Below are 13,740 nucleotides of genomic sequence, written 5' to 3'. Positions count from 1 at the left end.
GTGGTTGTTAAAGCTACAAAATTATATTGACAGGCGCACAAACGAACTGATTCAGATTCTCACTGAAGCGTCAGAAAATGTGCAATAGGCTAAAGGCATTAAAGGGTGGGTTGTATTCATTTATTTATTGTTATTATTATTTTTCTTTTGCTAACTGTTAAGAAAGTGTCCTGATACTGTTTGTATGCTTACATTCTACATAATGCTATTAATATTTTCAATAAACATACTTATAAAAATAGAGCCTCAACCTTTATCACTTTCTGCATTCAGTGGAATGAAAATGGAAAAAAGTTCTAAAACTTTCATATAATGTAATGAAACCCAAGAAGTTTCTGTCTCTCCATCAAAGATTTCAGGAAACAAAAACTTAGAAGATCCACAAAAAGCATAAAGGAGTTGCAAGAAAAAAGAAGAGACACTTCTCAGAATTCATTAAAAATATACCTTTAGAAATTGAAAAGTTGGACATCCTTTCTGGTACTCCTTATGGGGTTTGTGAGAGAAGTAGATATGTAGTTTAGTAAAAAGATCATTCTTCTAAGTGACAACTTTTTCAATGTAGTGTCAGATTCAATTCACAAAACTGAATCATTTGTTTGACTGGTTGAGATATGAAATGTAGTTCCTAAGTTCCATTAAATGATTAAATAATCTTTGGTGGTTGCCAGCTCATTGGAGAGAAAAAAATATTCACGAACAATGAACAAAATTTTGTTTTAATCTCACAGAAAGCTATTGAACTACCTCTATAGGTCACCAGAGCATTCTTTAAAAAAATTACCTTTTATTTTCAGTGAAAGAAATTACTGCAGTCATATTATAGTAGTAGTAGGAGGAAAAGGAGTATGAGGGTGGGTAAATGACAGAATTATTATTATTATTATTATTATTATTTATTATTTTTTTTTTTTTTACTTTTAAATCACTACAGACCACTATTTCATCAAAAAAAAAAAAAATGTTCCACTGAAGAAAATAACGCCACTACGGTTGCCCCAAGGATGAGTAAAATAACCAAACTTTCAATTTTGGGTGAGATATCCCTTTAATGACTTTAAAATATTTAACAGTAGGGGCACTGAACTAGTGAATTCTTACAAATGCACATACACGTTAAAGGTAAAGGAGATGAGGGTTTAGTGAAGGAGAAAGAAAAATGCGAGAGTATGAGGGCTATCCACACAGTTTTTGCTTTTAGCCATAGTCAGCATCATTGTATGTGTGTGTAAATGACTGATGAGGGGTTAAGGGGAAAATCCCACACACAGCTGAGGTGAGGAAACACCTCAGAATACACTATCCATCTCTCTGCACCTCACACACTATTACAAAGTGTTACTGACAAACCTTAACTGCTGGGCCTCGCTCTCTCTGGACATGCTGTACAATGCTAGCCATTAGCCTCTATGCGATACCTCTTTTCCACTGGAATCACTTTTAGAATATCTTTTTAGAACCCCTTTTCTATATATATATATATATATATATATATATATATATATATATATATATATATATATATATATATATATATACTGTATATGAACACTGACAGCAAATCACAATCCACCAGGCTTTGAAGAACTTGAGCTTTAAAGAAGTGATAGTTCATCCCAAAAATAAAATTCTACCCTCATTTATTTCAAGACTAAGCTTCTTTCTTCTGTTGAATACAAGGGAAGATACAGGGACTGATTTAATGATTTTGGTTTGGTTTTCGCTGGCTAAAATGGGAATACTTCTAAATATTTATTCAGAATACTTCTAGATATTTATTGGGGGCCCCTAGATTCCCTGGGGCTCTAAGTGGCCACTTGCCTCGCTTATTGGTTAAATTCTCCCCTGAGAAGATATATTAGAAGGATGTTGGAAACTGACTTACATGGTATATTTTCCCTACTATTGATTCCAATGGCTTCCAACAATCTTCCAAATATTGCTCATGTTCATCAACAAAAAAGAAACTCCTGTGCGTTCACACCTTCGCCAGTGGGGGGTCAAGAAGAGCATGCAACTTTATGGTAATGAGCTATGACGCGGTTTGACGGCAAGCAATCGAAATGTAGAAGAAGAACACAGTCCTGTAAACTTTGGTTCCAACCACAGTTGTTCCCAAAGGTTTGAATATTGCGGTCACCAGATTTCCAGTTGTTTATGATGCTCTCTTACAGGGACATAAATAAAAAAAAAGTTACAGGCGAGTTACTGATGTGCATTAATGTTATTATAGGTTTATTTTTAAAGCGAAAATCTCATGCTAACTATAACTACAGTAAAAAGACATGGACATATTCTATAAGTGGAATAATATGAATTTGATAAAAGGCCTACAACGTTTTCACACTAGAAAGCATGTTTTTTTTTAATGCGAAAATGTGATTTGCTGATATGCTGCAACGGCCTCTTTAAATTCGAGATCAATTTAGAGAATTTTTGACGCTCTCACTACCGGAGCTGTGAAGGCAGACTGCATTGTCACCAGAGCGGCCAGAACCATCTGACGCTCTCGGTGTGAATGCACAGTAAAAGTTTGGAACCACTAAAGAAAATGGTGTTTAGATTTTCTTTTTAGGGTGAACAATGCCTTTAAAGTGGCAGATAACACTACAACAATCAAGGCAATTTCACATTTACCAAATTCTCCAAGTCAAAATAGTCATTGCAAAATAAAAATCACACTTAAAATTGGAGTTAAAGGCCCATCATGAAAGTTTCAAAAGTGCGTTTTGTGCAGCCTGTTCTTTATCCATTTTATACTATTAATTTGATTCCGCATGCAGGATTCCCAGGAAATGTTTGATAATATGACCACATCATCACTGTGAGTTGGTGTACTGTAGATGCTAATATAACTACTCGGCTATTGTTCTTTGTTTTGAATGGGCCTTAATCCAAAACCAAATTAGATCACTTCTATTACAACAAAGAGGTCCACAATAGCACCTGATCTGAATTAATTTGATATTGTTGTTGTTGTTGTGCTGCAAAGTCTCCCCAATGACTACTTTCCACTCCTTTCTGAAATGAAACATCTAGAAATACTATGCAGATTTTATTGGGTATATATAACTTCCGACTGCAATGCATCGACAGTGAATTCCATTACTTTAGGTGTTAAAATATGTTCTCAAAGCTATGAGAAAGACTCCTGGAGTGTTTGTTTGTCTGCAAGTTTTATCGTAATAGCTTTGGCCAAGGCATCGTTTTAGTGGAAAGCGCAGGAACAAAGGAACTTGTGAAAAAGAAGCATGGGTGCAAAATGTTTGTGTTTAGTTTCACACTCTCTGCAAACTTCTACCCTTGTATTTGGGAGTCTATTTAAATCAGCGCTCACTGTGAGAGACGGCTCCATGTGAGCTGAACAAAGTGTGTCGAAAAAGAGTCTAAAATGCAGTTACAAGTGATTGATGCCTGGCAAACTCTAAACTCAAAGCCGGGGCTCTCATAAGACATGCCTTAATATAGATCACAACAGCTGCCTGCCTACCTCGTATAACCCTGCTAATCTGATGAAGACGCTCTCTCTACAAATCTGCTCGGCTCCTGCCAAGCCCGATGTGTCTGATTAGACTCCGCCCACTCTTTCAGTCAATAGGGGATTAAACTCCTCGCTTCTCATTTGCATAAATGGCCTTTAACTGTGTTAAGGTGGCGAGCGAGGGAAAAGAGATAAACACAGGGTGCAGAAATTAGGACGGAACTCTGCGGTCTCCCTCATCCCGAAATCGTCTGTTTTCTCATTACAGAGCCGGTCTCCATTTTCTAGTCATCGTTTGAACTTAATTACTGCAGTCGTGCCAGGACTGAGGCCCTCGCTATTTTCCCCTTCACTCGCATCAAATTCAGTTTGACAGGAGACAATTCAGGGAGATACAGAAGCGCTATGGAGGGTTATAGTGACCGAAGTTAATTTCGCTATAGTAATTGCTTTGGCATTGGACAAAATGAGCCATTTTGTTTACGTTAAAGAGAAACTCGGAAGAGAAAGAACTTCAAGGTGAGAGATTGCTCATTAAAGTTAGCAATCAAGCTTTTTAGGCAAATAGCAATTAGAAATGTGAACTGCTTTCAGCTTTTGTAACCTCACAATGTACAAGAAACAGTACACAAAATACAAACCAATAGAGGTCAAATTAGCACACTCAAAATGCTCTGCGATTCCTAGAATTAGTGGGAATCAATGGAATTTAGTTACTGAACATATAGGGGGTATGGACAGGTCTCCAGGAGGTGCCCTACAGCTCTCTACTCTGTCTCTTAGCGCAGTTCAACAACGAGCAAAGACAAAGAAGTCGATAAACGCTGTCAATCCAAGCAGCACCCTGCCTCTGTCCTTTCTTTACACTGACTGCATGAGCGCAGGGAATTCCCTAAGTTTGAGATTGAGTTTGGACTGGGTGCCGGTCATTTGGCATTAATGTTACTTGATAAAAAAGAAATGAGGATGATAAATGAAACTGAAAATGTTACAATCAGGTTGAAGAAATAATTTCACTCAGAAACCTTGTGAACTGTCCACATTAAGGCTTTTCAAATATAGCTCTAGGGGCTAACTGTCTTGTAGGATTTTGACTGGCTCCAACTCAATCAAACTCACACAGACATCCATCCCCAATTGAATCTCTCTACTGTATAAACACAAACAACACGTGAAAGAAGTCGACTAAAGAATGGCAGATTATCTGATGAAAAAATTCTGATGTGTGAATCTGGTGGATACATTACTGTCCCTTGAGGCCATGAAAGAGGAGATTTGAATAGCAAGAAAATGCTGCAAACTGATGCTTGAAACTCAAATAAATTAATATGATCTATAAGCATAGTATACCAAAAAAAAAAAAAAAAAAAGTAATAGTTTCTAGTACTTTCATTTATCGATCATGGTTATCCAGTTCAAGTGGGTTTGATTGGAATTGGAGATAAACTCAAGATAGTGGACCTTCTAGTCTGGATTTGAAGGACCTTGGTCTACAATTTATTCTAATTGATTTGAGTTTAGTTATTCATATTTAATTGGTTCTTCAATGTAGCCATTCTTCTGCATACTCACACAATGGAGGGAAAAACATTATATAAATATTTACTACAGTAAATATCTTCTGGAAGATGCTGTGTACTGTGATTATTCATGGTCCAACTGGAAACAGTTAATGGCCAAACTGGTGCCAAAGCTTTAGCCTCAAAATTAGCTGCATCTTTAAAGAAATCACCCCCTATTTTGTAATTTTTTTGGTATTTTACATGAGAGAATAAATTCTTAGATCCTACAGCTTAAAGCAAAGTGAGAAATGTAATCATTATTGTTATTATTATTATTATTATTATTATTATTATTATTATTATTAATCCAATCTGAAATCTTACAGATTTCATTTTAAAGAGCACTTATTATAGAAATATGCAGTGTATTGTGATCATTCATTGTCCAACTGGAAACAGTTGATGGCCCAACCGGTGCCAAACCCTATCAAGTCTGTTTACATCTGTGACCATGAGTGCTAATCATAATTAGCTAGACACTTTTTCGAAAGTGTGTTTCACACGCCTAAACATTTATTCATTTATTTTCCTTCAGCTTAGTCCCTTGTTTATCAGGGGTCACCAGAGCAGAATGAACTGTAGCGATGAAGTAGCAATGAAATGAATTAACTATTTGAGCATATGTTTTATGCAGCGGATGCCCTTTCAGCCGTAAGTCCTGGGAAACACCCATACATCCTCACAATCACACACATACTCATACACTACCGCCAATTTAGTTCACCTAGTTCACCTACTGTATAGTGTACGAGTTTGGACTGTGGGGGAAAACACATGCAAACACGGGAGGAACATGCAAACTCCACACAGAAATGCCAACTGACCCAAACCAACAAGCTTGAACCAGCGACCTTCTTGCTTTGAGACAACCGTGCTAACCAATAAGCCACCGTGTCACCCAACACCAAAACATGAGTCAATGAGTTGGGATGTGAAATGAAACACTGTCAATGCAAGCAGCACCCTGCCTCTCTGTCCTCTTTCCACTAACTGCATGAACACAGGGAATTCCCTCAGTTTGAAATTGAAGTTGGACTGGGTGCTGGTCGTTTGATATTAAAGCTACTCGCTAAAAAACAAATGGAGATGATAAATGAAACTGAAAACGTCTATCTGGTTGAAGAAATAGTTTCAGCCCGAAACCTTGTGAACTGCCCACATTGGGGCTTTTCAAATATGGCTTTAGAGGCTAACTGTCTTGTCTTGGTTTTGAGTACTGGGAAACACCCATACATCCTTACATTCACCCACATACTCATACACTACGGCCAATTTAGTTCACCTAATTCACTTATAGCACATGTCTATGGACTGTGGGGGAAAAACCCATGCAAACACAGGAGGAACATGCAAACTTCACACAGAAATGCCAACTTGCCCAAACCAATTGGCTCGAACCAGCAACCTTCTTGCTTTGAGGCATCTGTGATGTGAAATGAAAGCTATGATATTGTCCAGACCTTCAGCTGTCTGGTTACAGGTCTGGCTACACAAGACTAACATCAAAATAAACCCAGTTTGTGCAACAAAATCAATTTTCCTAAGCCAGAAACAATGTTGGCCACTAATTTATATATGCTTATGATGCTTCACAATACAGTCCAAGTGGGCAGCTTGTTAGTTTGCGGAACAGCCTCATTATCATCAATATGAGCTCTATTAAATCCTGCATTTATTGCATTGATTGCTCTTATAGCAGACTATATAAGCATTTTAATGAACTTATATATAATAAACAGCCAAGTGAATTGTCGCTTTACGAGTTGTGCCAAGGAGAGATGAGCAAATGCCCATTTTCTATCCCGTTCTCTCTCTTTCTCCGCCTGCAGGTCATCCCGTGTTCACCCACTCTCCCTTGTCTGTCTGCCATTAGCCACGGTCAATTGGATTCCTGTCAGCACCGCCGAACTGCTGCTGGTCTATTTCAAACGGGTGGGTGAGCAGAGAGGGGGAACGCTCATACACACACCCACACTAAAAGACTCTGAAACACACATGGTTTAACAAAAAATGACTAGTGGCCGGTGCGCTAGGGGCTCAGAGTGAATGAGGGCATGTTCGACATTAGCATCTCTTAGAGTGTTAGTGATAGAGAATCTAACAGAATGAACTGCAAGTGACAGAATGCTCACCTGGCTCTGGTGTGTTATGAGGAAGGCTTGGACAGCGCTTCAGTGTTTTGATGTGTCTGCGTGTAACAGTGTGGCTGTTTGCTGATAAGGCAGAGCTGCCAGCTAAAGGTCAAGAGTCAACTGTAGTAATGAAAGAGTGCTGGTTGCCACAGCAGCTCCCATGGTACAGGATTATAGGGTGTGATTCAGAGGTTTGGCAAGGCTTGCATGACTCTCTTGAGCTTTAGCCTTAAAATTAACTGCTACTTAAAAGAATTCACCCCTATTTTGGAATTTTTCGGTATTTCACATGAGAGGATAAATTCTTAGAGCCGCCTACAGCTTAGAGCAAGGTGTGGAATTAAATTATTATTATTATTATTATTATTATTATTATAATCCAATCTGAAATCTTAGTCATTTTATTTTAAAGAGCCCCTATAATAGGTTTTTGAAAATGACCTTCAATGCAGTGTGTAGCACAGCTCTAAGTGAAGTGAAATATCCAGCTAAGGCTTAAATCTGAAAGTGCACCATTTTTAAAACTATTGATTCATCTAGAAGAGTCGCCTCATAGTGGGTCAAATGAATCGCTGCAATATTAAATCTTTAGACGTGTCAGCGTGACGTCAATACGGAACTCAAGCTCTGCCCAATTTTTGCGCATGGAAAAATTAAAACTCCCAGCCCTGCCCACAAACACTGAAGCAGGTCCCAGTTAAGTCAAGTAGACGCTGTGAAGACGCTCTGAAGAGTGAGGGAAAGTTAGTGTTATTTTCCCTACCCAAAAACTATGTGATGTGAAGAGTCAGTGGTTGAGGTTATTTTTTTCAAAAATAACTCAGCATTAAAGCCCCAAGCCTTGTGCTGTGTTTCCGTCATATTTCTGACGAGTGCTTCACCAATTTACATGCTTACAACAGGGCATTGGTCGGCCGTTTTTTATAGGAAGGATCAGAAAAGACTATTGATGTTTGGGACTTTGTCAGAGCTTGACAGGAACTTTACACAGTTCATAGATCAGTTCCTTCCAAAATATTTCACAAGTGTAAGTAACTTTAGTGCAATTAAAATGGTTGCCTCATTGTTTTCTCTAGCTTGCAAATTATGTATTTAATTGTGTTTTGTTAATTGTAACCGCTCCACGCGGCTTGTACTGTATGAAGAAATACTGTGCTGAACAAATCATATGGGAGTCGTTGGGATAATAGGGTAAAAATAAATGCAAATTATAAGACAATGAAAGTGTTTTTGACCTTGCATGCATATTAGCCTGTTGTTGGAGACCCCCAAAACTAAAAAAAAAATGACCTTTTATGACACAAAATAGGGACTCTTTAAATCAGAGCAGCTTTAAGTGGAATCATGGGTTTGGAATGTTGCAAAAATAACCCTAGCTCTGAAAATCCTGGCAATCCTCAACAAATCTACTAAGTATACAACAACGGAAAGGAAAAAAAACAACAACAATGGTAGAAACATAATGACACATCTACCAAAAAGAACATACAGATTTGACCACAGACCTAAAAACAGAGTCCTTTCATCTGTTGCTCACCTAATCGGTTTTTGCTTTCTTTTTTTTCTAAATTGCACTCCATGACTGTTTGAAAACCTAGCATTTTGGGTATCACAGACACACTATTTTAAGAAAAGAGAGTGTCTGAATAACAGCTGCCTACATAAACAGAATTTGTAGACAGAATACTGGCAGTAAGGTAATCAAATTTAAGCTGCCTACTACCTATGAACAGCAGTTTAAGCATGAAAGAAATGATATATGTTGTAAATGCTGCATAGTCATATCAAATCAACCTATTACATATAAAGTACTTTTAAAAACAGCATACAGTAGCTGGCTATCGAAACAGCTGCCTGCTTGTCTATCAGGAAAAATAGTACAATTAATGGCAAATATCATTTATTAATTATTGATTTATTTTCCTTCGGCTAAGTCCCTTTATTCATCACGGGTCGGCACACATGAACCGACAACTTATCCAGGATATGTTTTACACAGCCGATGTCCTTCCAGCTGCAACCCAGCACCGGGAAAGATCCATACACTACCGCCAATTTAGTTTATTCAATTCACCTATACCCGCATGTCTTTGTATTGTGGGGGAAACCAGAGCACCCGGTGAAAACCCACACAAACATGCAAACTCCAAACAGAATTATTTTATATGAATCTAATAAAGATTGTTATAAATGGATGAATGACTTACAAATTATAAATTACTTACACTTTTTATTTAAATCATTACACTGCATCCACAAATATTATTATATAACTGCATTACTTTTTAGCATAATGTTAATAAAATTTTAAATAAATAATAATATTAAACAAATGCCAGTTAAATAAGACAAATAAGCCTGCAGCAAATATTTTCTATTAAAAAAAAAAAACATTTGTATGCTATCATGTGTCTCACCTTTAAATTAAATGCAAAAATCTTTCTAAGTAAATGTTTGTTTTAATCACATTTAAACATATGAAACCTAAAAATTATACAACCACTGTCAGATAATTGGAATTTTACAGTATGAATAGTATTTTTGAGCATCAAATAAAGATTGCTACAGTATAAATAAATAAATAAAATGGTTAATAAATAAATCTATGATTGTGGTTAATAAATAAATCTATAATTGAATACATCAAAGAATTATTTTTATTTTTAACATTACACTTTATCCAAAATTATATAACTATTTTATATATTAAATATATAAATATTATTAAATTATTAAATATTATATATTAACTTATTTTATAGCATCAATGTTAATAAATAAAATAAATAATACTAATAACAAACTAATGGCAGTACAAAAAGACAAGATGAACTTGCATTAAATGTTTTCTCTTTAAAAAAAAAGATTATGCAGTCTTGGGTCTAGCTTCTAAATTAGATGCATCTCTCAAAGTAAATGTTTGCTTCAATTATATTTAAATATGTGAAACAAAAAATAGACAAACACTGCCAGATAATTGGATTTTTGCAGTATGAATAGTAGTTTTGAGCATCATAAAAGACTCTGAATGATAACCAGAATGAGAATTATCTAGCATTTCAAACATTTAAATGGTCTTATAATGGCCAAAATGCTGTTGATGAAGCTCTGTGAATGCTCCTATATGGAGGAAAAGTGAAAGGAGGTGAGCCGAGTTGGGATCTTTGTCTCTCCCTACACAAATTCAATTATTCATACCGCTCTGAATGGCAGGAATGGTCATTTGCTGCATTATTACTTTTCCCCCTCCTTTTTCTTTTAATTCTCTGTATGAATCCCATATTAGCCTGTCTCCTAGCCTTTCCTTTTGTCTTTTCTTTCTTCGTTTGTCACTTTTCCACCCTAAGAATCAGAACAGGAAAACGGGGTGAGGAAGTTGGAGTGTGTGTGCACTATATGTGCCCGCGCTTCTGGGAATCAGTGGAGCAGCGGCCAAAAACAATCTCCATCAAACCCCAGACATGCTGTCAATGTCATTCTGTAGAAAAAAGCAGTCAGAAGCGAGGAAAGCGGGAGAGAGAGAGAGATGTTATTGAGAAGATGACTAAGCACGTGTGGCTGCGGGTCTGCATGCGTGCAGAAATGTGCGAGTGCATACAGTAAGGTGAATGTGTATGAAGGCCTGTAGTCTGCTGGTCCCCTGCCACTCCTCAGCATTGATTTAAACAAGCTGCTTCTGAGGGCTGAAAACTCACTGACCTGGAAAAGGGCTGGAAGAAGGAGAGAAGGACATGCTGTATAACAGAGAACAACGGACAGGAGAGGCATATTTAAAGGCAACTCGAGATACATGTTTATTCAAACATATCCTCCTAAATAAGTGAGTAAAATTGATTCTAAATGTTTGATGGTGATTTTTTATATTGTGAAACAAATCAGTTGTATGATAACACTTAAATTCATCATGGTATTTATTATAATTAATTTAAAAAATGACAATTTTTGAACACTTTTTCAGAGAAACTACAGCAAGTTTGAAAATTCCTTTTCCAGACAAGACATCAATGACTGTGATGAATATTTACAGTCTCTTTCCTGACGCTTTATAGTCAAATCGTTCTGAATAATGCGTCCGTCACAGTGTTATTTTTGCATGTGTCAAACGTAGCATCCTTAGGAGGCCGAGTCCAAAGCCTATACAGCAAAACACAATCAAGAATCTCTTTTAAACTAGCAGCCTGCGCCCTTCGTGCTTCATTATTCAGACTGTTGATGTTGGTCCATCACAACCCCTATCGTGCTCTGTCGCCTTGTTTCACAGCAAGAGTGAAAACTCATCAAGTGTGACAGAGTACAGTACAGAGTGTTTGACGGGAGCGCAAGTTCTGCATCCCTCTCTGAACGACGGACGGCTTTTAAAGGCGCCACAGGAGTGCATTATCATGCATCGGATGGCAGACCCACCGTCAGTACATTCCCCAAATTTCAGCATTTCCATCATGAAATCATTTAAAATAATAAAGGCGACGAGATTCGTCTCATCACTGTAGCAGCCAAGTGGAAAATAACTTTGCATTTCAAATGGTTTCTCATAAAGGAGACAGGCGGCTTCTCTTTTGTCAGATTAGTGCACTAGAACCTTCAGAATGGGAATGAAGAGGCGCACAATTGCATACTCAATGACAGAAAGTGGAGAAAGAAACTATAACCTGCACCTCTCATTGTAGGGCGAGCGATATTTGGCTACTAATTAGTCAGTATTCCATCTGTTTATGGCAACATACAGTACACATCTCTTCCTCTTTTTCAATAAGATCAGAACTTGTAGGCCAGCATTAGAAGAAAAAAAAGAACCAGATTTCCTAAAGGAATATTTCACACTAGTAAAATAACATGCACTCCTTATTTTTGAATCCTCGTTAAAACAAACCAATCTCAATAGGTATGTGGCTAAGCAATGTGATATAAAATTAGGCTCTATCCACAGCCGATGAATGACAGTCCTGTGTAGACTAATTACTGTAGTCTCCACCCTCAGAGAGTTGTTTGGTTGTACACCGCCCTCCATTTTATTCACACTCAAGTAGCTGAGTATTAGCAACAATGTCTCTTAATTGTGTCTGGCATTGCGCCAGAATTCATGCAAGACTAAATATAAAAATCATATTATTCCACTAGGATCTGACCCATTGAAGACACAGTGAATTACTTTTAATTTAGAAAGAAAAGCATCTCAAAACGTACCAAAATTAGTTTATTTCTGCATAAATCTTCACTACAAACTGCTATGTGAACAAGGGGCAATATAAGAAGGTCTTTGCTAAAATAAATTCTCAGAGATGGTTCTATACACCAGTGGTTCTCAATCCTGGCTCTCACACTGTTATTTTGCATGTCTATTTTGTTGAAAACACTTGATTTAGGTAACCAGCTCATTAGAAGAGAGATCCAAGAAATTGTGTTGAGATGGACTTGTTCCTTACAAGCTGTTCGCTGCTCTTTACCCTCAGCTCAACTTGAAGGTTAATTCATATAAAAAAAAATAATAAAAAAAACACCAGGGGTGTCAAACTCAAATTGGCAGGGGGCCTTTTCAATGACTGACAATTGATAGGAGGAAAAGTATGTACATAATTACATTTACCTTAACAACTCAATTCAACTAACAGTACAATTTTACTAACGTACATAGATTTTATGCAAACCCTAATAAATATATGAGGAAAATCTATTAAATGAGACCATTTGAATGGAATATTAGCAAAATTATCATATTTGTTACACCACCACCATAATGTGTGAGCCATATAGAAGTGTTTGTACAACAAAATACAAGTGGTATAAAATTGATAATAATCAAACGACCCTTGAATATTTACAAAAATAGAGCTTTAGTAAAAATAGAGCACTTACAGATATAAATTTAACATTTAAAATCATCCACAAAATTAAAATGCTTGTGTGTTACTCTGGACCGTTTGCTGAGAGAAAATGAAAGTAAAACTAATCTGAATGCAGTACTATAAATGTCTACTAGGTGGCGGGTCAAAACCACAAGTGGCTTATGATTTTGATGTCAGTTGCGGGCAGGAGGGAGGAGGAGGGCTGGCTGGCAGTTTGAGACTCCTGAGATACACAAATGTTTGCAGCATTTTTAATTATTACAGTAGTTTGAACGGTCATGTGAATCACATTATTAGCATAAAATAAATAAAATAGAACACACTTTTAAACTGGAATCGCGGCAGAATATCCTGTGATGTCCACTTCGCAGGGCACTCGCGTTCAAATATTGAAACCTCTGAAGCGGTAAGAGAAACATATAGAATATGCATAGCAGAGGGACCGCAAAGACCAGGATTAAGAACGGCTGACGTACACAATAAAAACTCACATATTTACTACATGAGCATGTATGAGAATTAATAATTGAACACAACCATATATAAATATCATGTTGATATAGTGCGCAGAATATGCATCTTTTCATTAAAGTGCTCAGTAAACATTATTAAAGTATTTGTGTGTGTGTGTGTGTGTGTGTTTCAACTATCATTGCAAAATGAGTCCTCAAGTACTGTACTGTACTGTATATAACTGTATCAAATAACCATTGTGAGATGTT

This window comes from Danio rerio, chromosome 11 (genome assembly GCF_049306965.1).
Source record: "Danio rerio strain Tuebingen ecotype United States chromosome 11, GRCz12tu, whole genome shotgun sequence".
Taxonomy (NCBI): Eukaryota; Metazoa; Chordata; class Actinopteri; order Cypriniformes; family Danionidae; genus Danio; species Danio rerio.
This window is presented reverse-complemented; position numbering follows the sequence as displayed.